This window comes from Coturnix japonica, chromosome 7 (genome assembly GCF_001577835.2).
Source record: "Coturnix japonica isolate 7356 chromosome 7, Coturnix japonica 2.1, whole genome shotgun sequence".
Classification (NCBI taxonomy): domain Eukaryota; kingdom Metazoa; phylum Chordata; class Aves; order Galliformes; family Phasianidae; genus Coturnix; species Coturnix japonica.
The window spans coordinates 2,507,646-2,531,461 of NC_029522.1; the positions used below are offsets into that span (position 1 = coordinate 2,507,646).

A 23,816-nucleotide genomic window follows, 5' to 3' on the forward strand; every position below is an offset into this window, starting at 1 on the left:
AACACAGTAAGTTTTTTGACATTAAAAAGTCTTGTTCATGCCATTTTGTAAGCTTTTTGAATAAAATCAGACTGGTTTTCTACCCAGTTATAAAAGGCAAATGCTACTTGGGCCTTCAGAAGCCCCTGCAAGCTTTTTCTCCTGCACAAGACTTGCGAGGGGATATGCTCAAAATGAGCAGCATAGAAGAGTCATGGAAACTGGAAAGCAAGTGCACAGCACTTAAAGCTGTGCACTTAAGCACTTAAATCTAAATAGTTGTTTATGTGGATGTTTGATAACATAGAGTTTAAGCTCAAGGAATGAAGGTTTAGATTGGATATCGGGGGAAGCTTTTCACAGAGAGAATAGTGGGGTGCTGGAAAAGGCTGCCCAATGGAGGCTATGGATGCTTTGTGCTTGGAGGTGTTGAAAGCCAGGTTGGATGGGGCCCTGGGCACCCTGATCTAATACCTGATCTAGAGCTTGTGGCTGGGGGCGTGGAACTTGGTGATTCTTGAGGTTCCTTCCAACCCAAGCCATTCTGTGATTCTATGCTAACAAAGTGCTGCTTTGTTTTAAAGACTATTTTCATATTTGGAGGGTGCTAACCAGTTGAAATATATAACTCCTGTTTTTATTTTACCCTCAGATTCGTAAAGATGCTCTCAAGTCTCTCAATATTGCCTACACTGTGAGCACCCAAAGATGTACAGTATTCCCCTTGGATCACCTGGTCCGTATGCTACTGTTCAAAGACTGTGAGGAGGCAACTGATTTCATCAGTTACTATGGCCTGAGTGTATCTGATGGGTAAGTGTAAAGGAAACGATGGGCATAAACTGTGCTGTTTGTTCTGCTCTAACTATGAAAAGTTCCTTGATTTTATCTCTCTCCCTGAAGAAATGGGTTTTGTATCCCTGTAATTACTTGCTTCCAGCTTCTAAGTTGTAAAAGTAGGAAAGACATTACCTGCAAAAAGGGGCTGTGTATTAAGCTTGGTCTCCATTGGGCTCGAGGGACTTCCTCCCTAAAATGAGATTTGGATAACTCAAAGAAAACTTTAATTTTAGGCTTTTTACCTTGCAGTTGTATTTTATGAAGTTGCAGCTTTGCAGGAGGTAAAGATACAAATACCCTGATAAAATTGGCGTTGTGGTGATTCAGGCAGGGCAGGGTGAAACTGAGTAGTACAGGCTGAGTTTTAGAAAGGAAGAGAGTATGAGCATGGCAGTTAGTGCTCTATTTCCAGTTAATATTCGGCTTGGGAATAGTAAGTGAGTAAAATTGAAGGATGCCAGGGTTGGAAGAAGACTGCAGCTTTTAAAATGGCTACTATAGCTAGCTCTGACCTATCAGTCTCACCTCGGTGCTGGGGAAGGTTAGGAACAGATAATCTCAAGAGCCATTGTGGATCAATTGAAGGTCAACCAGGGGATCATTCCCAGTCAGCATGGGGTTATGAATGGTAGATCTGTCTGACAAACCTGATTCCGTTCTATGACAAGGTGACCTGTCATGGTATAACAAGGTATCTGTTGTGTGGAAGGTATCTGATGTAAATACAGTTAATAAAGATTCATGGGAGATTTGCCAGAATTGTCCATGCTGGTGCCTGGAAATGTCCATGGTCAGTGTCCTCTGCCCTGAGTGAATAGCTACGGGGGCAGTACTCTTGCCTTCCCAGCTTTGATTAGAGCCAGTGATCAATGTCCAGGCTCTAGGGAGCAATCTTGGATGCCTTGTATCTGTTTCATTTTGCCCCACTAAGCTGTCCAGCTGAAAATATGTAGGCTACTGAGACTTTGAGTATGTACTCTACTGACTGTTTTTTTTTTTTTTCCCCCAGTACATATGTGGAGCTGAATCGCTCTGCTTTCTTGGAGCCTGATGGATTACCCAAACCTCGTAAATCACTGTTTGTCAGTCAGAAGCTGACAGTCTCAGTTGGGGAAGTTGTAAATGGCGGGCCGCTACCACTGGTGCCTCACCATGTGCCTGTGTCTAGCTTCAATGGACAGAGCAAATATATTGGTGGGATTGCAGCTGGAGATCAAGCTGGTAGTAACCAGAAATCAAGTATGGAAACAGCAGGTAAGTGTGCATGTTTGGTACTTCTCAGGAGCAGCTGTTTTGTTTTACAAAGCAGAAATTGTTCATTGCTCGTATGAGTTGAAACTGCATGGAAATTTAGGTGTAATAATGAAAGTATATTTTGATTTAAAAGCACTCAGATGTGTGTGAAAACCAAGAAACATCATGATTAATAAATAGAAAAGAGTTTAATTTTACCAGTTTAGGTGGAATTACTATAAATTGTCTATTTCACATGGCCAACTTTTCTTTACACCTTTTGTATACAGTTTGTTCCCACTTTGCCTATAATCATTTTCAGGCTGGCTGAATTTATACTTCATTTGTCTTGGAAATACAGATGCTTCCACTTTATGAAATAGGTGTATGTGTGGGCGCTAGGTGGCATGCTTTTCCTGAAACTGTAAAATTGGAGATGAATATACTTGACAGTGGAAGTAATGTGCAATAATATTTGAGCATTTTATAAAACATTCATATTACAGAAATCAATTTGCTACCTATTCAAGGTAGCAAGTCTCCACTGTGGGAGACTTTCTTTTATGACCTAACAGGACTTATCAGACCATCTTGCTTTGCAAGATAACAGGCAACAAGAACAGTTTAGCTTCTGTTTCGGACTGAATGTATTACCTTTATCTTTTCTTCTTCTGCAGACTCATCTGCCAAAGAAGGAAGAATGGAAAGCAAAGGTGTGGATTTAGATGTCCCAGCAGTAAGAGTCCAGCCACCAGCTCATCTTCTGCCCTCACTGTTGCCTCGTCCTCTTATGGCATCGTTGCCTCCTGCACAGACGATTTCCCAACCTGCTGCACAGCCTGATCCTCTTCCTTCAAAGCCTCAGCCTGTGTACACAGACACGGTAAGGAAATCCAGAATTCATGGAATCACAGAATGGCCTGGGTTGAAAAGAATCATCATGGTTATCTAGTTTCAACCTGCCTGCCACAGGTGGGGTTGCCAGCCACCAGACCAGGCTGCCCAGAGCCACATCCAGCCTGGCCTTGAATGTCTCCAGTGATGGGGCATCCACAGCCTCCTTGGGCAACCTGTTACAGTGCTTCACCCCCCTCTGTGAAAAACTTCCTCCTAATATCCAACCTAAATCTCCCCATCTCAGTTTAAAACCATTCTCCCTTGTCCTATCACTATCCACCCTCATAAGGAGCAGGATGTGGTGAGGGACCATGTCAAAGGCCTTGCAGAAGTCCAGGTACATGACATCCGTTGCCCTTCCCCCATCCACTGAAGCTGTCAGTCCATCATAGAAAGCCACCAGATTGGTCAAGCACAATCTGCCCTTGGTGAAGCCATGCTGGCTGCCTCGGGTCACCTCTTTGTCTCTTATATGCCTTAGCATAGCTTCTTGGAGGATCTGCTCCACGATCTTCCTAGACGCAGAAGTGAGGCTCACCAGCCTGTAGTTCCCTGGGTCTTCCTTTCTCTCTTTCTTAAAAATGGGAGTAATGTTTCCCTTTTTCCAGTCACTGGGGACTTCACTGGACAGCCATGATTTTTCAGATATGATGGAGAGTGCTTGGCAACCACATCAGCTGTCTCTTTGAGAACCCTAGGATGAGTATCATCCAACCCGTGGACTTACATGCATTCAGTTTCATGAGACAGTTCTGGACTTGTTCCACTGTTACAGTGGGATGGAATCCACTCAGTTGAAGCTGCATGTCCTTGCTCAGCCTTACTAGTTACCTTCTTCCTCTGCTCAGTTTCTTCAGCTGGGGGCTGGAGAGCTCTTGCATGCAAGCAGTCCATCAGTTATGATGGAGTATTTGGGAAGATTGTGTAAAAGATAATAAATAGCAACTGAGAGCTTGCAGATTGTTGTCCTTATAACCTTCACATAATTTAAAGGAGACGCTGCTTGGTTGCTTTTGTTTCTGGGCTGTTACTACATGGCTAGAACTCAAAGTATAATTCCCAGGCTGTTGTACTTCATGACCTTAGCTTGGTGTGTAAGTAGAGATAAGGTGATATGGTTGCCAATTACAGTCTCATAAATAAGGCTGGCACACCTCACTCCCGATTCGAGTGCCTGCTCAGGCTGTCTTGAGCAAGATTCCAGCTTGCTTCACATTCTTCTTCTGCTGTGTTGTAGGATATTGCTGAGGTCGTGGATGGGCTCGTGCACGATGTTGTCAAAGGAGAGTGCAGAGAAGTTGGCAGAGCAGGAGCGGATTACGTGACTGCAGCAATCTGGTAAAGAGTGTTCATTGCTGGTATTTCTGAAGTTTACCATCAAAGTCCCAGTTTCCCTTAGCAGCAGTGTGTGTGAAGATTATAAAGTTAAGTAAGGCAAGGTTGTTAGTGAAGGAAGTCTCACTGATACAGTCGAGAGAAAAGCAGATATTTCTTCATACACCTCTTGGCTTCATGCTAGCTTAGCTTAATGAAATGCTCACTGCAAACATCTCTGCAGACCTTTGTTTGTACGACTAACATTACTGCTGCAATAAATTGTTGTGGAAGGAAAGCAAGAGTAGTTAAATCCAGATCTGGATGCTTCTCTAATTCAAGTAATGCTTCCTCGCAGTGCAGTTGATAGGCTCCAGGATACCCTGGTGGGAAGGAGTATCTAGATGTCTGTGGTTCAGTCTCCTGTTCTTAGTGAATTGGTTGCCCACACTAGGTCAGATCAGCCAGATTTGGGCAAAGTTGCCCACGACTTTGTCGTTAAGTACCAACATTAGACCATGAGATGTAATTGATGTTTTCTGCTAATAAATATGTGAACCATTTAAGTCCTTAGAGAGTAGGTCTAAATGTAAGCAACTGGAATTTCCTACCTACTTGCCTACTCTGCAGGAACCCAGATGGATTTATGTACAGTGACAAATCCTACAGAGCAATGACTCCAGTCTTTTGTTATCCCTCTCAGGCTGCCTTCCTCAGTCATGTGTTACACTGCCTTGAGCTGTATCATGGGAGGAGCTGCTGCTCCTGTGCTGGCTATCACTGTCCCCAGAAAGCTGCACTCATGTACTTGCCCTTAAGTGGGGTGGGGTATGCAGCTGCAGTCTAGCCAGTAGGCATTTGGAGTGTCTCCCTCTAAATAAAGGTGTAGGAAGGGAAGATGCCTGATGACTTATATGTACACACACCATTCTGTCTGTGCTGCTCAGTGCTGGTGGACATGGTAAGCTCCCCATAGCCCTTGATTCACCAGAATTTGCTTTGTTAATCCAGAGCTGAGTTGCCCAAGTGGAAGTGAGCTTAAAAATGATTTGCTGCAGCTATTTCTTGGCAAAGGCTAGCAAATCCACTGCTTTGACCAATCAAAGGAAACTTCTGTTCCTAACTAGAAATAAAATACTACTAATAGTTAAAAGCCCATTTTAAATGAGTAGCTAAATGAAGATGGTAGAGGCTGAGCAAAGGATAAACTGACTGCTATACTATTTAGGGATTTTAGGTCTTCTCCTGTGCTGAGAAATCTTGATCTTAATGGAATGTGAAGTCTGGTTTCAGCCAGGGTTTCAGAAGTACTGGGTCTTGGTTTTAGCTGATTTGGAGTTGACTTTTCCTTCAGTGTCTGATATGATGCTATATTCTGGCCTTAGATAAAAAACAATGCTGATAACACTGCGATGTTTTAGTTATTGCTGAGCAGTGCTGCACAGAACCAAGGATGTTTCAGTTTCTCAGTTTCTTGTACTATTCTGCCAGCAAGTGGGCTGGAGCGGAGGGGGGTGCAAAGTCAGCTGGGAGAGGATAGAGCCAGGACAGCTGGCCCCAGCAGACCAACGAGGTATTCAGTACTGCCTAAAACAGGTTGAGAAGGAAGGTGAGGTATTTTTTTTGGCCGTGAGGAGAGTGGCTGAGCACTGGTCTGCCTGTGGGAGGTGATGAGTGTCCTTGGATGTGTTTTTTGTTTTTTTTCACTTAATAAGTGAAACTGTCTTCATTTCCATTCCACTGGTGTTCTCGGTTATGTTCTGTCTTCCCCTATGCCCTGCTGCAAGGAGGGGAGTGAACAAGTGGTACTTGGCTGCTAGCTGAGGGCATGGGGTATCTATGGTGCCTTTTCTTTGAAGCTTTGATTGAAAACTTGCTTTAAAAAGAGAATTCTGTCTCCACGCAGCACCTCAGAGGACACCATGAAGGAACTGGTGGCTGAAGTGATGGAGGAAGTCCTCCGACAAGTGGCTGTAACCACGTTCAATGCAGAGCAGGACCGTGTAAATGAGGAAAGACGCAGAGTGGAGGAAGAGAGGTGAGCCGTTGATTTTAACATGTGGCAGGGTGGGCTGCATCCGCTCTTAGGTACTGTAAGGACAGCAGGTGCCATCCTGGGTGTTGATGCATATACCCAGGCCCTGTGTCTCTGTCACCTGTCAGTGCTGCTCAGTTTGTGTTATTTGGAGCTTCCCTGGGGTCGCTCGTGTTGTCACTTCCTTGTTCTTGAGAATAGTAAAATCTGCTGGTAAGTATTCTGTTAACCTCATGGAGACACTGTGAAAATCACAGATGGGATTGTTTGGGAACTTCTAAGCAGCTGGAGCTTCCTGAGAGGGAGGCGCTTCCTGGCCTTTCTGTACACTTGAGCTTTTTCTTTTGAGAGAACGACTTGTCTGTAGCTTACTGAGTAAGAAATAGCCCAAATGTTACTTATATTAATGAGACTTAGCTCTGTGGAAGCTAATTCTCTCTTTTATTTATTTATTTATTTATTTATTTATTTATTTATTTATTTATTTTGAGGAAAAACCAGTGAACTAACTGTGGATATTAGGCTGCACATAAGTAACTAAGCAGCAGGTTTGCATATGTAAATCTCTACTCTGTCCTTCCAGGCAGAGGCAGGAAAGAGAACAGTTAATAAAGCAGCTGAGTCAGTTGGTCAGTATGGAGCTAATGGAAGAAGTAATAAATGAGAATGTTCAAGAAGCTTCAGCCAATGAATTAAAGTAAGTATAACATTCTCTATGCTATACTTTGCTGTTGGTGCTTTATAAAGGGTAATAGTCAGCAAATGCTGGGCTCCTTGCTTGGCTTCCTCTAAGCTTTGCATTCATTAAGTTAATTTAAAGGGAGGGCAAGTGTACTTGACCATGCAGAATGATATCAGTTTGCCTTTGCAGTAGCAGTCCTCCAGGGTGGAGGTGATAGTCTTTCTTGTGGACAAGGCTGTCCCATGTGCTTACTTCCATTAGGTCTCCCTTACAGCTTAGCTGTGGATTTTCCTCTTGCAGACTTTTCTTTGGAAGCCTGTGATCTGTGTAAAATTTGAATGACTTTAGATTTGATTGCAGGTCTTATTTAAAATTGCCATGGAGTACAAAGGTGGAAAATCCATCCTCTTTGCTATCTGTGTTGATGTTCTTGCCTGCTTATGTCTTGGCTAGTTGTTTTAGTTCCTTCTGTGGCCTTTGCCTCGCTAAATGTTTTGTTTTGAAGCAGATGTGCCTTAGAAAGAGACCAGCAAGCCCGCATTGCCCGGTGTTCAGAAGAAGTCTGCGGTCATGTCATGGATCTCTTCCTGGAGGATGAGATTTTCCAGATTGCAAAAGAAACCATTCAGGAGCTCCAGTGTTTCTGCAAATATTTGCAAAGGTGAGTTGCCATCCTGTGGTAGAACTGCTTCTCGTAGGAGCGTGGACAAGGACTGGCTAATAGGATTATGGCTCAGCAAGGACCTGCTAAGAGAACTGAGGGTGAGGAAAGGGGTGTACAAGCTCTGGAAACAAGGCTGTGTCACCCGGGAAGAATACAGGGATGCCGTTCCGGACTTTGCAGACGTGGGAATCAGGGGCCAAGGGGCCAGGCAGAACGAACTTGGCGAGGGAAATGTGAAAAACAATAAGAAAACTGCTTCTACAGGTACATTGGCCAGAAGAGACAGGCCCAAAAACGGGCGTACCTACTTTGGTAAATTTAAAAGAGAACTAAGCTAACAGATTGAAGACGAAAGCTGAGGTGCTTGAATGAGTTTCTTCACCTCGGTCTTTCACTGGTGGCCAGGATTCCTAGTCTTTTTTCACGTCCGCTAGCCTGCTTGCACCCCCATACCTCTATGTGGGGACCAAGGAGGTAAAATCCCTCCCCCACCTGTAAGGGATAGAGCAGTCCGAGAGTGCCCTCTTAGACTGAATGAAGTATAAGTCTATGGGGCGCAGATGCGCGTGCCATCCCAGGGTCCTGAAAGGAAGCTGGCTGAGGTGGTTGCTGAGGCCGTTCTCCATACATAATTTGAGAAGTCGTGCTGTCAGGTGAGGTCCGGATGATTGGAGGAAGGGTCCACTAAAGTCATCGGCATTTTAACATCAGAAGGGGGCAGGGAAGGACCCAGGTATACAGGCCAGTGAGTTTCCCTCATGCTGGGAAGATTGTGGGAAGAACTTCCCTGGAACACATTGCTTGATTCACAAAAGAGGAGCTGACGTGAATCGCGAGAAGCAGCATGGCTTCACCAGGGGAACGTCAATGCCTTAATAATCTTCTGTGGCCTTCTATGATGGAGTTGACGGCGTTGGTGGAACGAAGGGAAGGCGACCGATGGTCATTTACCTGGACCTGAGCAAGGCCTTTGAATGGTACCCCTCACATTCCTCATCATCCAATTGGAGGGAAGTGGATTTGATGTTGGACAACTCGATGGATAGCATTGTTGAAAGGCTGCAGAGCAGAGGGGTGGTCAAAATGGTTCTATGTCCAGGTGGAGGCCGGTAACGAGCGGCGTCCGCTCAAGGGTCTGTCTTGGAACCGGTGCTCTTTAACATCTTTATTATATGACATGATGAAGGGAATTGAGTGACCTCAGAAGTTTGTGCTGATGAAACAAGTAGGAAGTGGTGCAGTTGATACGGTGGAGGGGAACGGAATCATTCAGAGGGAACCTTGACAGGCTGGAAAAGCTGGGCTCGGGTGAACTCTAATGAGGTTCAACACGACAAAGTGAAGGTTTTGCACTTGGGCCGGAGAACCCCAGGCACCTGTACAGGCTGGGAAGGAGTTGTCAACCTTGGATGAGGCTCGCAGAGAAGACCTAGGGTCCTGATAAAGTCGAAGGAACTTAACTGAGCCAGCCAGTGGCGGCTCTGGCGCCCAGAAGCCAATGGATCTGGCTCACATCAGAAGAGGGGGGTCGCAGGATAGGGAGGTGCATAGATGTCCCTTTCTACTTGCTTTGTGAGGACCATCTGGACGTACTTGTGTACAGGTGTGGAGCCCTCAGTACAAAAAAGACATGGAGATTTGGAAAGGGTCCAGAGAGAGGCACAAGATGATCAGGGGCTTGGAGCACTCCCTATGACGGAAAGGCATGAGGGAGTTGGGTTGTTCAGCGTGAGAAGAGAAGGTTGCGGGTGACACTCATTGCAGCTTATCAGTAACCTGAAGGGAACTTACTGCCAAGAGGGAGTACTCTTGAAAAGGCTGAATAATAGCAGGACTAGGCGGAAATGTTTTAAGTAAGACAGAGGAAGAATTTAGGTTGGACGTATGGGGAAGTTCTTTACTAGGAGAGTGGTTAGGTCCCTGGAACAGGCGCCTAGTGGAGGTTGTGGGATGTCCCGTCCTTGGAGGTGTTCAGACCAGGTTGGACAGGGCTTGGGCAACTGGTCTAGTAAAGGTGTATGTTTGGTGGCCCTGCCAGGCAGGGGGGTTGGAACTACATGATCCTTGAGGTCCCTTCCAACCCGGGTCATTCTGTGATTCTGTGATTTAAAGAGCAACTGTGTCAGGCTATGGGCTTTTTGAGATGGCTTTTGCTATCTGGTTGGCTCTACTGTAAAGGTAGGCTTATGTTCTTATTACCAACTTCTAATGTTGCTCTGTTACATGCAAGGAGGGGAACACACCTCCTTAGGGTCAAGTAATGGTCTTGGCATGAAGATGCACTTTTATTATTTCTAGAAACATGTTATAATTTGTCCTTGGATTCTCTGTATTGGGTGCTTGTTTCTGGATGTATGCTAAATGCCCAGGAGTACCTGTGGTGCTCCAAGGCAGGGACTCACTTCTTCCTGTGCTGTGCTGCCCCAGTGCTGTCAGCTGGAAGTACATTTCAGGTGGTGTTTTTTACTGCGGATAGATAGCAGCAGGCTGTTTTCTTTTCTAGGAACACCTTCCCTTGCAGAGTTCTTTATGTCCTGAAATTAAATCTGTTTTCACTTCAGGACTTACATAAATCACCTTCAGTGGCATAGGGAAGAATAAGGAGGAGCTTAAAGGTGTCTGTGGGGTGCTAAAAATACAAGTAGCAGTCAAGGCAACTGTGTGATGTGGGGATATATTGTTATATATCCCAAAAATACCTGTGAAAACAGCTCTTTAGAAAGACCAAGAAAAGAGTTCCTGTCTCCTTTCCTTGTTGTGTTTTTTCCTTTCTATTTGTTTATTGATTTATTTTATTTTAATGGAGCACAAAGCAGACTGTTAAGATGCTGAACATGCATGCTGTGAGTTCACAGCTCTGCACAATTGCACCACCTCACCATCTCAACTGGGCAGACTCAGAATGATAGCCTCATTCAATCTGAAGAGCGAGGAGAACCCTGTTGGACTGCAGAGAATTTAATTAACAGGACCTTATTTCTTCTCTTCTGAAGGTGGAGGGAGGCAGTGGCAGCTCGAACAAAGCTGAAACGTCAAATGAGGGCATTTCCAGCTGCTCCGTGCTGCATGGATCCGAAAAATAAACTGAAAGCCCTGTCCCCTAGTGCTGAGTGGCCTATAACCATGGAGAACTTATGCAAGAGGATTGTAAACATGGGGAATGGAGGAAAGCTGGGAGTCTCTTGCACAAGGTAAGGATGTTTATGACAGCAGATGGCAATCTGAATTTAGGAAAGCAAATTCTCTTTTTCCATTGTGGAAGTGAATTGTTTTGCAGTGAAGACTCAAACCTAATGAAATAATTCTTCCACTGACTGCAACTTTCTAAAGTAGTATTTCTCAGGTTGTAATATTTTTGAACTATAGCTAAAATTCCTGTTTTTATACCCAAAAAATCAAGGGTCTTTTGTTTTCAGATTGAATTGGCTGAGAAACAAGACAGTGCATGAAATCAAAGTTCAACACTTCTATCGGCAGTTGTTAAGGTATTCTGGCATTTGATCTTTGTTTTCTTTCTACAATGAATGCCATAGAACTTGAAAGTGTCATTGCAGGATGGTAAACCATGCTTCAGTGTCCTATTGTAGCCTTGATTCTGGAAATATCTTTTCAGATAAGAGAACTGGATAGTAAACTCTTGAACTCCCATTGCTGTGACTGTAACCTGGAGAATCTGGGGTGCTTGTTTAGACACTTTTTAATAATAATTATTATTTATTTATTTACTCCTCCTCCGAGGGGGGGCGGGGGGGGGAATCTGGACAAGGCTAATGGTTCTGAGCCAGAAAGAGGAGTACAGGCCATTATGAGACTGGCTCGTGGCACAGAGAAATTGATGTAAGTCTCTAACATGCAGCAAAGCATTTGCTTTCTAATAACTTGTCATGCACTCTAGTGCCCTGTGAGTTTATTGGAGCAGGATATTTAGGTAGTGTGGAAGTGAAGTAATATATGTATGGTACCACAATCCCCAAAATAAGGCTGAGATAACAGACTTGGTAACTGTAGTTCCAGAAGGCATCCGGTATTTGCTAATGGATAAGGTCTGATTTCAGACCTTCCTGGATTAGACCTTAACCAGCTGCCCTAGTGTAACTTGTTCTAGGCAAGAAAATCGGCCTTGGGGGGGTTTGTTTTACCAGTTCTGTCTCTTTTTAAGTGATTTAGCATGGACTCCCCTGGATCTCGCTTCCTTGGTCGCTGAACATATTCCAGTTCAACAAGAACAGGTTTTTTGGAAGGTGCTGTTGGTTTTGCCAAATGATGATGAATATGCAGAGGATGACTCCAGCAGGTGAGTAGAAGTGTGGGTTCCATGGTCGCTTTTTCAGGCGTGGTGATGGAATGGAGGGAGGGTAGCATTATGCAGTCCCTGATGACTACTTTTCTCCTACCGTATCAAACTTTGATATATATATTTTTTTCTTTCTAATAAAATAAAAATGAAGTTAGAATGAACTGCAGTGGTCTGTATCTGCTGTTGTTCATTGAATTGCTTTTCCTCACATTGAAAACAGAAAACCCTTATTTAGGTAATAGAGAACTTCAGGGCATCTGATAGACAAACTCTATCTTTCTTAAGTTGGTGCTTAAAAAGACTTACAGTGCTACTTAGAAAATAAATAAAGTGTATAAATAAATAAATAAACACTTCTTGTTTGCTAGGACATTGATGAAGTGGTTGAAGGCCAAATTCATGAAGGACAAAAGCTGGAAGAATACTGCTTCATGTGCAGAAGATAGAATTCAAACACTGACATTGTTTAATTCTTCTGGCATACAAGGGAGCAGAAACATCAGAGTCAGCGTGTGTGTTAAGGTAAGTGGGAGCAGACTTGTGATACCTGACAGGCCATCACGTGCACCATCTTTTCCAGTGGATGTCATGAGGAAGATTTTCACACTGTGTCCTGTCTGGTGGAGAAAGATGACACTGGGAGGGAGGGATTGGTTTGTTGAAAAGGGCTAAAGAAAGAAGGTGTGGATTTTTTTCTTGTTTCCAGTCTGCTGAGTAAATGCCTACCTGTATATTAGCAATTGAACCTCCATCCTGTCAATTTCTGATGATGGATCAGGTGCTGAAGTGCACTTCTGTGTTCACCTGCATTTATTGGACATATTTCTTTCCTGTAATTCATTGTCTGGGGTTTTGTAGGGCTCCTGGTAATGAACATCAAAGCTGAACACTAGTGATAAAGAGCTGCCATTTTCAGTATGAAAACTGTTTTTAAGCTGCTTCGCTGTTATCTTTGTTACTTGTATAGGTGGTAAATGGTGTGCTCTCTGACTCTGAGCTTGACGCATCCAGTACACAAAAAGACTTGCTTGGAACCAGTGGTCTCATTCTCCTCCTGCCCCCTCGAGTTAGAAGTGATGATGTTGCCGAAGAAGATGTTTATTGGCTTTCAGCTTTGCTACAATTGAAACAGTTACTTCAAGTCAAACCTTTCCAGCCAATAGTTCCGCTTCTGGTTCTGGTCCCCAGTCAGGAAGAGGAGGCCACAGAGAAAGAAGTTGAAGAAGGTATGCAATTGTTTTTGAAAGGCTTGTAAATAATGTGAGTGTTGAGGGGTGCCACAACCAGAGCTTTGTGGCTAGTGCAGCCTCAGATGTACAGCCTAATAAATGACATGACTGTGAAGTACTGAATGCTTCAGTGCTTTGGTGGAAATCCAGATACTTTAATGCTTTGTCAGTATGGAAACTGTTGAACTCTTTAGTTTTCAGCTTTTCTTTGCACTCAGTATTAGATCCTGAGAGCCTGGGGGAAGGCTGGGGACGGAAGCCGTGCAGTGAATGTGTGCAGATTGTGAGATTGGGTCAGAGCAGGGGGTGACCATCTGTTGTCTATTAGTGTATATGAGTTGCTTTTTATTTTTTATTTCTTGTTTTTACTTATTCAGGTTTAATGCTCCAGGACTTGATTTCAGCCCAGCTTATTTCAGACTATGTCGTTATTGAGCTACCAGGTTCTATCAATGACTTAGAAGGCACCAGAAGGGTAAGAATACTTACTTAGCTAATCATTAACCTTTCTTGGTTATTAATGCTGTGTAAGGAGTGATTGTTACGTTTTTCTGTAGCTTGAATTGCAGCAGCCTTATGAAAAGGAATATTTTTTTCCTGTTGAATTTTCTTTATTGTAGTTCTTGATCAAAAGTCTTATATGAGCTTTTTTCATGTAGCTGAATTAGCTGGAATCAGGTGCTTGTGTTAACTGCTGGTGTAATTAATTCTAGTTCTAGGCAGAACTAGCCTAAAACTTTTTCCGCTGCATTCCTTTAACTGACCAAGATTGGCATTCTTGTGTGCCCTGTCTATGCTGACTAGTGGGGCTGCAGTTGTAGGGTAACGGAAGAGTGCTGGTGGTGGGTGAGCCTCTTCACCTGATGCTCCCAGTCCTAAAATGCAAACGTCACTCTTCACTGACAGGAGGTCACCCTCTGTTGTCACATCTTCAGTGGATGGATTGGAGGAAAGTTTGTACAGTACTTTCTGAGACAGCCTCTCCTTGTCCTTCTAATTGACTTGTGCTTGCAAATAGTGGCCTGGAGACTGATTAAAAACAATCTATTTGAATTTTGCTATGCAGTGTCTTAGATAATGTTCTATCAAATGTAAGATTGCAGGGTTGAATCCTCATTGTCCCAGAGGAGTGGAGTTTCCAACCACCTGTGCTTTGTGTGTTGTAGATCTCTGCAGCTGTGAGCTGGTTGGTTTCCCAGTGCCCAAACTCCCTTGAGCTCTGCAGTCAGACCCTTCAGGAGTACATCGAGGATGGCATCGATGGTGAATTTGGCAAGCGCTTCTACCATGACTGGAGGGAGAGACGTTTAGCTGGCCTGCCATCTCAGGAGCCTGGGGTCATCATAGAGCTGTACAACTGTGTGCTCCAGTTTCTTTCAGAGGTGGCATCCTCAGAGCATCTTTGTGACTTGTCTTGGCCTGTTACTGAGTTTTCAGAACGTGGGGGTAACAAGTTGTTGCCTCACCTGCAGTGGAATATGCCTGATCACCTAGCTTGGCTGAAAAAGGCTGTGCTGTCCTTCCAGATCCCCTACCTAGATCTGCCTCCATTAGGTGGTACGTACTTCATGTTGCAGCATCCTCTTAGCAGCATTTCATTCCTTGTCTGTTGTGTCTGCTTTGGTGGGATCTTTTTTGTTGTTGTTACTGTTCTTTTTTTCCTCCTCTAGCTCCTTGGCGTCCTGTTTGCCGAATGATTTTTCAGTATGCATCTCAGATTGCCAGTTCTTCCAATACTCAACCACTGATTCACTCTCAAGTAGAGAATCTGTTGAGCAAAACATACCAGAAGTGGAAAAATGGGCCATTGGGGAGCTCTGGTGATGGGCCTTCTGTTGATGAGATCCCTTGGGATGATATCCTGGCAACATGCATTGATCATAAGCTGAGAGACTGGAAACCCCCCAAACTGCCTGTTGCACCAGGTATTGTATGGCCTATAGTAAGGATGACACTTCCTTCATAACTGTGTTTATTAACTTGACAGTGGTGCCTTTATGCAGGGAGTAGCAAAGAGGGAGGTCTGGTTTTGATTGTTCTTCACTCTGCAGAGTGGCACTGTGCTTGCTCTGCACACTGTTCTGCTGTGTAGAGTATGTATTTAACGTTGATAATCACATGAGCTTGTGATTAGAATGTTTGTGTGAAAGCACATAATAAGTCCTTCAAGTCCTATTCTCCAAGTGGGAGAGGGTGTTTAAATTTAGCCACAGGCCAAGAATCAGTGCCTTTGCAAGCCATATCAGCTCAGGTCATCTGAGATGGAAGGCTGCCTCTCTTAATGAGCACTTTGATGGATTAATGAAGTTAGTATCTCAAATTCTGCTTACTTAAAATGCAATGTGCACAGGGTTACTTCTGTGCCCTGTTTGGCTTAATTCTAGGGAGCCTGTTTTGAAATGGCTCTTTACCTTGCTGTACATTGAGCTTAGATGCACAAGAATTTAATAAATGAAGATAAAGGAGCATTTTTTTTTAGTCATTCCCGGTAATGTGTTATGTTGAACAGTAAATCACTCAAAACAACCCCTTTCTGCATGCAGAGTGCAGGGAGAGGTAACTTGAAAGATATGCTGTTTTTCCTTAAATAATCTTTTTAATACTGAACTTTTCGTTCAAGGAAAAAAATCTGTGCTGATAATAAACACTAGTTTGGGGTTTGTTCACAGAAGCAGTAAGTGAAGAAGGCCAGATTCGTGTGTATTTCTTCAAGGAACATTTGAAGAACTTCATTGTCCCTTTTTCATGGGAACAAGCCAGGCTACGCACACGGGAGGAGATCCGGCAGGGCCACAAATGGTGAGGGAGTTGCTGGCACTGCCTATTTGAAAAGCATTCAGTTGCCCCTTCTGTAGCCAGAGCTGCTTAGTGAACTCTAATGAGGTTACTTAGGGCCTCTGTCAAAGCTGCATGGTGCTGTGGTGCTGAGAACCAGCGTGTGTTCTTTTCTACATCTTCCCAAAGTGACGTACAAGGGCATTTGTGTGGAAATTAGGTTGTAAGTAGATGTGATTTGTGGGGTTACTTCTCTCAAAGAAACGGCATTGCTTGGAGCAGCTGTTCAAAGTGTTGTAATTGAAGTTCTGCCAAAGAAATCACTGCTGTGGCTTTGGAATTAAACTTGTAGATGAAACATGGAACTTCTTCCTGGAATTTCCATCCTAATAGGGAAGAATCAACAAACTTATACTGCTTTTTGTGTTTTCTTCCATGTCTACCCATTCCAGGTCAAGGGTAAAATCTCCTGTGTCTTTCAATAAACCCTGTAAGGTCTCCATGTCAGATCAGTACAGTGCTGATGAGAGCATACTATCAGGGCAAGAAAGGAACATTTCCAGTCCAGGTTCTGATCCAGAATTTACAGCCTCAGCCCAGGACCTCCCGGAGCATCTGTTAACTCAATTGCAACTGGAGAAAATGGAAAGCAGGAGGTGAGTTACAAGAGAACTATCCAATCCTTGCTGCTCCAGTCCAGGTTTGTTAGCAGTTGTGAACCTGTATGCATTGGAAAGCTGAAGTCCAGCAGTACTAGGAGCGTAGGTTTATTTCTTGGTCTGTCTCCACTTTCATCTTCATCAAGCACATCAATTCAGTGCAGTTCCCTGCTAGTTATTACTTTCATTACAGGAACAGTCCGGTATGATAGAAATAAGTAGAGCTTTGAGTAATGGTTGGAAATTGGTCAATCAATCCACTAATGCTAAAGCAGCGTAGTTATATGCTGTGTTCAGTAGTTTCCATCCTTGGTGTCTGTTAAATAGACCATGGGAATGTTGGTTTGATGTTAATAGCAATGCAGGTCTCCAGGTCAGAGAACTAAAGTTCTTGAGGTTGGCCCAAGGGTTTCCTCTCTTTTCTCCATCACTTTGTTTAGGTTGTTTCTGGGCCACATCTTTCAGCAGTGTATTTTTGTAGTAGCAGTGGGGCTGTCTGTACTGGACATGACTGCTGTCTTTGGCTGTTTCCTTCAGAGACCTCTGAATTCCCAGTTCATGTCTTACCCACTGGTTACAGGAGCAAAGCCAGGCTGCATTCTGACTGGTGTTGTTGACCTTTCTTTTCAGGTTTGAAGAACAGTTGCACCAATATCTAGCTGAGGACACTGAGCCCCTTGGTGACTTCATGGGCTTTCCTCTCTACCTTCCCCAGTCCCTGATCTCCACTCCAGCTCTTGCTGGTCCATTGAGCAAGAGTCCCGTGTCTTCTGTTCAAGTGGTAAGACAGGGGGTGGTATTGAAAACTGGCTGTGAAGAGTATTGTGTGGGTGCTAAACCAGCTGTAATCACAAATGTTCAGTGGCTACAGCCTCAACTATGCAGTGTTGGATAGACTTGGGAAATGAAGAACTGGAAAATGTACTGTACTGTACAATCTTCCCTGAGAAGCAAAATAATTTCTGTAGATCTGAAATGCTGTTGGTGTATGTGATGAACATATGTGTCTGCTCTGGTGATCATAATAGTATCCCTTGTGGTGTTGCACGTAGGGAGTTGTTGATTGTGGCTCAGGTTGTACCTTTGGCTTTGGGATGGACCCAGGGAATGATGGCTCCAGAAACAGCAGAACATGCCATTTTAACCATAGCTCCTTGGGGGATTGGAGGTGACCTCCTTTGTTCTGAAAAGTGGGAGGTCAGTGAATGGAGAGATCAGATCCCATGTTAATATTATCCAATGTTGCTTTCTCTGTCTCATCTCTCTTTTCCTTCCCACCAGGATGGGAGTGAAGCAAGTCTTGAGCTGTCAATGGGTGACCGAAGCCCTGTACTGTCAGACAGGCTGAAGCATTTGCAAAGGCTCCTCAGAGCTAACAAGGAGGGTGAAGTTGCATCTGAGCTTCACCTCTCTGCCCTGATGGATATGGTGGATATTTGAGCAGAACTAAAGCACGGGTGTGGATCAAGAGACTGGTGCAGAAATCCAGGTCTGGGTGATTCAGAAGAGAAGCTTCTGGGGCATGTGGCAGAAAAAGCAAAGCAGATGTTGGGTCTGGGCTGCTCTCACGTGGCTGCCTTGCAGAGATGATGTGCTGGAGCTCACTTTATCTCTTCGGTTCTCTGCTGAGATTTGGCTGGCCTGGGAACTCCTTTGAAGCTGTCCTGTTTCATTAATGTGGAGACTAGTGCAATGCTGCCCTAGGAAGCCTTACATTGATATACTGTAACCTTTCTTTCTACCAGCTCTCACGTTGACTGCATTGGTTTGTGCAGAGTCCTGCTGATACTGTCCTTGTACCTGGTTCTCTTCCCCTTCCCTGCCTCTGTAACTTTGTACCATGTTGAGGAGTGCAGAACCAGTAGTTTTTGTTACAACTGGAAGTCAATTCAATAGAGATGGGGGTAAGGATACAGCTACTGGGGGAAGTTAGAGGATCATTGCGTGGGCAGCATGTGAGTCTATATAACTTCACCAGGAGAAAACACTCAGATAGCAAGGACCTTTGGGAGCATCAGGACAGTTGGTCTCCACACAGACCTCAGGATGCAGTCTCAGCTCTCTGCCTCTTACGCAGAGGCTGCCTTGCAGCAGCATTGGTTTGACATGTTGTTGTGGGTTTCTTTTTGCTGCTCGGAAGTGTCAGTACTCATTATCAAGCAGTCACAACACTTTGCTATATTTTGTTTTACTTAAATGCCCTATGCAGATTCAGAAGGATTTTTGGGCTGCTGGGCCCAGCGTTTTGTTATGCTGAATACATACAGCATTAAAACAAACCTGTTCCTCTACAGAGTAGTTTGTCATGCTGGAAAAGCAGGACATTTTCCTCTGTAAACAGCTGTGGAAGGAAGATTTTCCTTTATTTTAGCAGAGCAGGCTGCCTGCACTTTCTAGTTGCTATAAAGCTGTGGCATTGAAAATCGAAGACCTCTTGTTTTAGATTTAATATCGATTACTTGCAAGTAGTGAGAAGATGTAATTCATGGCTGCAGCGCTCCAGGACAATTAACCTTTCTCTGGTTTTAGATAAAGCAGCAGCAGATGTTTCTGGGGCGGTTCTGCCTGGTGAAATGCAATTATTGCTGCTTGGGGGTAAACGTTTGTCAGCCAGATCAGAGATCATTGGGCAGTTGGCTCCTAACTTCATCTGCAGTTCAGTCCAGCTCTGTCACCTGCCTTCCACAATTTGTTTTATATCTATTCGTTTTTCCTTTGTTTCCTCTTTAACATGGAGTAGCAATTGTGACTTAAAGTGAAGCACTTGTGCTTTGAGCTGTTCATACTCAGCCTTGTGTTGAGTTGAGCTCGGTGCCCCACATCAGCCTCCTGTGTGTCCAATGTGCTCTGTGCCTGCTGCTCATGGGGGCTCCATGAAGCCAGAATTAATTGCTCCAACCTCAATGTTCTGGGCTGTTTCACACCATCTTTGTTTCATGTAAGGTTTTTTTGTATCTAATAAATATTTTTGTTGGTGGAATTCATTCGTTCTTGTGTCGCTAATTAAAAGGTCTGTCCACAAATTTTAATTTGAATCTAGTGGTAACCAAGTACACAGAGCAGCCTGGGGAGGTTTGGGGTGTGTTACAAAGAGCACAGCCAGCAGGTCCAGGGCTCTGCTGGTGTGGGTGTAGCTATGCTGTGCCGGACAGAAAGCTGCCCACCTGCACTGAACAGTGGCAAAAGTGGCGACGAAGGTGGGATTCGAACCCACGCGTGCAGAGCACAATGGATTAGCAGTCCATCGCCTTAACCACTCGGCCACCTCGTCCTGCCCTGTTCCCGGTCGCCCCGGCCCCTCCCCGCACTCTCGTCCCGCCCCGCAGCCGGCAGGGGGCGCTGCTGCAGCGGGGCAATGCTGCAGCCGGGCGGGCGGCGGGGCGCTGCTGCAGCCCTCTTAGCGCAGCCGGCAGCGCGTCAGTCTCATAATCTGAAGGTCCTGAGTTCGAGCCTCAGAGAGGGCAGCGCGTTTCTTTTAGTAGTCTGTTAGGAAGGGTTTTTTTTTTCTTTCTTCCTGCATTTCACGGCTCCACTCCTGCCAATCCCCCGCAGACTCAGCCGCGCTGCCTGCAGGTCCCGCTCCTTCCCGGCGGTCATACGCTGCTGCAAAAGGAAAGCCGCAGCGTCACCTCACGCGAGGCAGCGCTTCCCCCGGTCCATGAGCTAGAATAAAAGTGTGCCCTCTCTGAGGCTCGAACTCAGGACCTTCAGATTATGAGACTGACGCGCTGCCGGCTGCGCTAAGAGGGCTGCGCTGCGCCGCGCTCCCTGCCGGCCTGCAACGCCCCGCGGGGCGCGACGGGGTGGCCGAGTGGTTAAGGCGATGGACTGCTAATCCATTGCGCAATGTAGACCTGGGTTCGGATCCCACCCCCATCGGTTTATTTTGCCGTCACAGCTGGATAAACCGGAGGCGCCGCGGATCAGCCCCTCGACCTGCACCCAGCAGGAGATAGACTCCTTCTGCAGCCCCGGCCCATGCTGACGGCTCTCTGTCTCTTTCTGAGTGTGGCATCTGGACAGACATCAATTGGTGTCCCCACAGAGGGCATCAGGAGGGCTCTGCACCTCAGGTCCAGGTGCTCCAGCATAGGCTGCTGCATGATGAAGTGGCTGCTCCAACAGGCAGGTGCTGCAGGGACCGTGCTCTGCCTGAGCCCAGTGGGGCAGCTGGAGCTCCTGGTGCCCTTGGGAAGAGTTCGTGGCACCCAGAAACAGCAGGAGTCTGTGCAGTGCTGAAAAGGGAGGACATGGCCCTGAGTGCCTGGCTCCCTTTGTACCCCTGCCCAGACTTACTGCTGTGCCCTGGTGTCTCCACGACATTCTCTGTCTCCCACTGAAATGAGCTCTGGAGTAAAAACACAGGCTGTGCAGGGCTGCTTTGTCATTGGGAAGGGGAACATGGTGGGAGCAGCGAGGCAGCAGAGCAGGGGGACACAGGCAGCAATGAAGTGGCCCTGGTGAGGGCAGAGACCCCAGTGCATGTGCCCAAACTCAGGGACTAGGAAGAAAAACAGCCCCCAAGGCCAGGCACCACTGGGAGTTGAACCCAGGATCTCCTGTTTACTAGACAGGCGCTTTAACCAGCTAAGCCATGGCGCCCATGTGTTCCTCTTCTAATGGGGTGCTCCCAAGGTCCCCATGTCCCTGCCAAGCTCCCGTCTCCATCCTCCTGCCACTGGGGCCACCAGCAGGACCAGGAGCCAAATATAGGGTTGAGGTCATTGGACCCATCCTGTGTGTCACTTCAAGCAGCAGTGGGGCCTCACTGGGGGATAACAGCCAGAGCTGGGGCCATAAGGATCTCCGTGCTGACAGCCAGAGCAGGAAGGTGGTACTCCAAAGGAGGGGCCAACTCCAGGAGTTCAACCTGGGACCTCATGCACTCAGAAACAAGAAGGGTGAAGGTCCCTTGTGTAACCTGCTCAGTTCCTTGGGGCTGTCGGTATGGTCCTTCCATTACCTGATGATTGGGGGGGGGAAAGGGGTGTGAGCACTGGGGGTTGTGGCACTGGGGCTGCTGTGAACATGGGTCTCTCCATTATGACTGTAGGGGATTCCCTTTCTGCAGCCAGACCCCCAGAACAGGGAAACTGTACGTAGCAACCCAACAACACATGGGGCTGTGATGGCCGAGGGGTGAAGGCGTTGGACTTGAAATCCAATAGGGTTTCCCTGCGCAGGTTCGAATCCTGCTCACAGCGATGGATTTTGGCTGATGCTGGTGGGTGGCTGAGGACCGTGGGCACAAGCTCTTATTTTGGGCATCCACAAACTGGTGGGAATGGACAGGGATGGGATGGGACCACAACAACGCCTGGCACTAAAGCTGGGAATGACCAGTCTTCTGGAATGGCTCTCACTGCTGTTGGCAGCAAAATGTCACAGGGATGAAAGAGACAAAGCACAGTGAGGAGGTTGTTTTCACAGGAGGGGCAAAAACAACAAGAACAGCAACTGGAGATAGTGAGGCTTGAACCCAAGGTCTCTTTCATACAAGCCCTGGAGAGACCCACTCAGGCTCTGTGCAGACAGGCAAGGACAAGCATCTCAGGTCCTGCCTGGAGATGCAAAGTGCTGAGCAGGGGATGCTGCTGCCGTTACCTGTGCACAGATCTGATCCCAGCACTGCGGCTGCACTCGGTGCCATCCAAAAAGAAGGGCTCGTCCGGGAGTTGAACCCGGGACCTCTCGCACCCTAAGCGAGAATCATACCCCTAGACCAACGAGCCACAGCCCCCGTGGTGTAGTGATTATACATTGGAGCTGGCTGCCCGGTGGTGTCACCACGTGTGGAGGCATCCCACAGCTGTGGAGGTGAGGCACTGAGGGACATGGTGCAGTGGGATGAGTCGGCAGGTGGAACAGATGTCCCTGGGCATGCTGCTGCTATGTGGGCAGAAGAGGTGGAAAGCATCTCTACTGTACAGGTGATGGAGCACTGCGAGTGTCACTGCTGTGTCACCTGATTTAGCCTGAAAACAGACCTCCACCAGCACCAGCATCATCACCATCATCATCATCACTGTCATCATCATCATCATCATCATCATCACCACCATCATCATCATCATCATCATCATCATCATCATCACCATCATCATCATCACCATCACCATCATCATCATCAGCAGCAGCAGCAGCAGCAGCAGCAGCAGCAGCAGCAGCAGCAGCAGCAGCAGCAGCAGCAGCAGCAGCAGCAGCAGCAGCAGCCAGGGGATGTAGCTCAGCGGTAGAGCGCCTGCTTTGCATGCAGGAGGCCCTGGGTTCAACCCCCAGCATCTCCACACTTTTGCTGCCTCTCAGGAAAACCCCTCACAAGTCTTTCTTGACTCATCTCCACACACCCTCTCCCCTTACACCTGTTTTCCTCCCCTCCAATCCCAGCACATCACATGCTGCTTTCCTGCAACCTCACACCTGCTTTTATCAAATGGACAATGGACCACTTGGCCAAATACTGACCTGTCGGCCTCACCACTGTGATGCAGATCACTGAGCCCTGTGTCAATGGACAGACATCAGAAGAGACACTGATGTAATTTATCTGCATTATAGTAAGGCCTTTGACAATCTTCTCTCCAACTTGGAAAAATACGGATTTGACAGGTGAAGTATTTGGTGGATGAGGAATTGACTTCAAGTTCATACTCAGATTATGGTCAGTGGCTCATTGGGGAAAATGGGCCCCCTGGGGCACCCCATGGAGGAAAAAGGGGTCCCTCTGGTGAGCAGCAGTGGTGGTGAGTGCAGTGATGGGTGGAGAGATGCTCATGAGGAAGAAACCCATCGTGACACTGCGTGTGGATGCAGGAGAATCGAATCATTGTCGGCGTGGGTGTCAGACGGTCCCGCCCCCCCTCACCCCAACCATCCTATAATGCCATGATTGTGGCCAACCTCCAGGCCGGGGGTAAAATCCATCGCTGTGAGCAGGATTCGAACCTGCGCAGGGAAACCCTATTGGATTTCGAGTCCAACGCCTTCACCTCTCGGCCATCACAGCGTCCCTGCCCTGTGCTCAGGGCACAGCCATCCCTGTGGGGCAGCCCCAACACCCCACAGCCCATTCTGCGGGGCTGTGCTTTGCAGGCTGCCTGCTCTGCTTGCAGTTCCACCTCCAGCATCTCCACCCTTTTCCTCCTCAGACACCCCAGGCTCTCAGCTGCATGCAACAACCTGGGGCTGCTGGAGGACCCTGCAGCGAAGGAG

The 23,816-nt window shown here is 46.4% G+C and overlaps 8 non-coding genes across 8 annotated transcripts; 3 read left to right on the forward strand and 5 right to left on the reverse strand.

Annotated features, from left to right (window-relative positions):
* Nucleotides 1–19,793: 19,793 nt before the first annotated feature.
* TRNAS-GCU lies at nucleotides 19,794–19,875 on the reverse strand. Its single transcript has one exon. It is a non-coding gene; the product is annotated as a tRNA-Ser (tRNA).
* A 120-nt stretch (nucleotides 19,876–19,995) lies between these two features.
* TRNAM-CAU lies at nucleotides 19,996–20,068 on the forward strand. Its single transcript has one exon. It is a non-coding gene; the product is annotated as a tRNA-Met (tRNA).
* Nucleotides 20,069–20,281: 213 nt separating this feature from the next.
* Nucleotides 20,282–20,354, reverse strand: TRNAM-CAU. Its single transcript has one exon. It is a non-coding gene; the product is annotated as a tRNA-Met (tRNA).
* Nucleotides 20,355–21,132: 778 nt separating this feature from the next.
* Nucleotides 21,133–21,206, reverse strand: TRNAT-AGU. Its single transcript has one exon. It is a non-coding gene; the product is annotated as a tRNA-Thr (tRNA).
* A 520-nt stretch (nucleotides 21,207–21,726) lies between these two features.
* TRNAS-UGA lies at nucleotides 21,727–21,808 on the forward strand. The gene has a single exon. It is a non-coding gene; the product is annotated as a tRNA-Ser (tRNA).
* A 456-nt stretch (nucleotides 21,809–22,264) lies between these two features.
* On the reverse strand, nucleotides 22,265–22,336 carry TRNAP-AGG. Its single transcript has one exon. It is a non-coding gene; the product is annotated as a tRNA-Pro (tRNA).
* Nucleotides 22,337–22,819: 483 nt separating this feature from the next.
* TRNAA-UGC lies at nucleotides 22,820–22,891 on the forward strand. Its single transcript has one exon. It is a non-coding gene; the product is annotated as a tRNA-Ala (tRNA).
* Nucleotides 22,892–23,528: 637 nt separating this feature from the next.
* On the reverse strand, nucleotides 23,529–23,610 carry TRNAS-CGA. Its single transcript has one exon. It is a non-coding gene; the product is annotated as a tRNA-Ser (tRNA).
* Nucleotides 23,611–23,816: the final 206 nt, after the last annotated feature.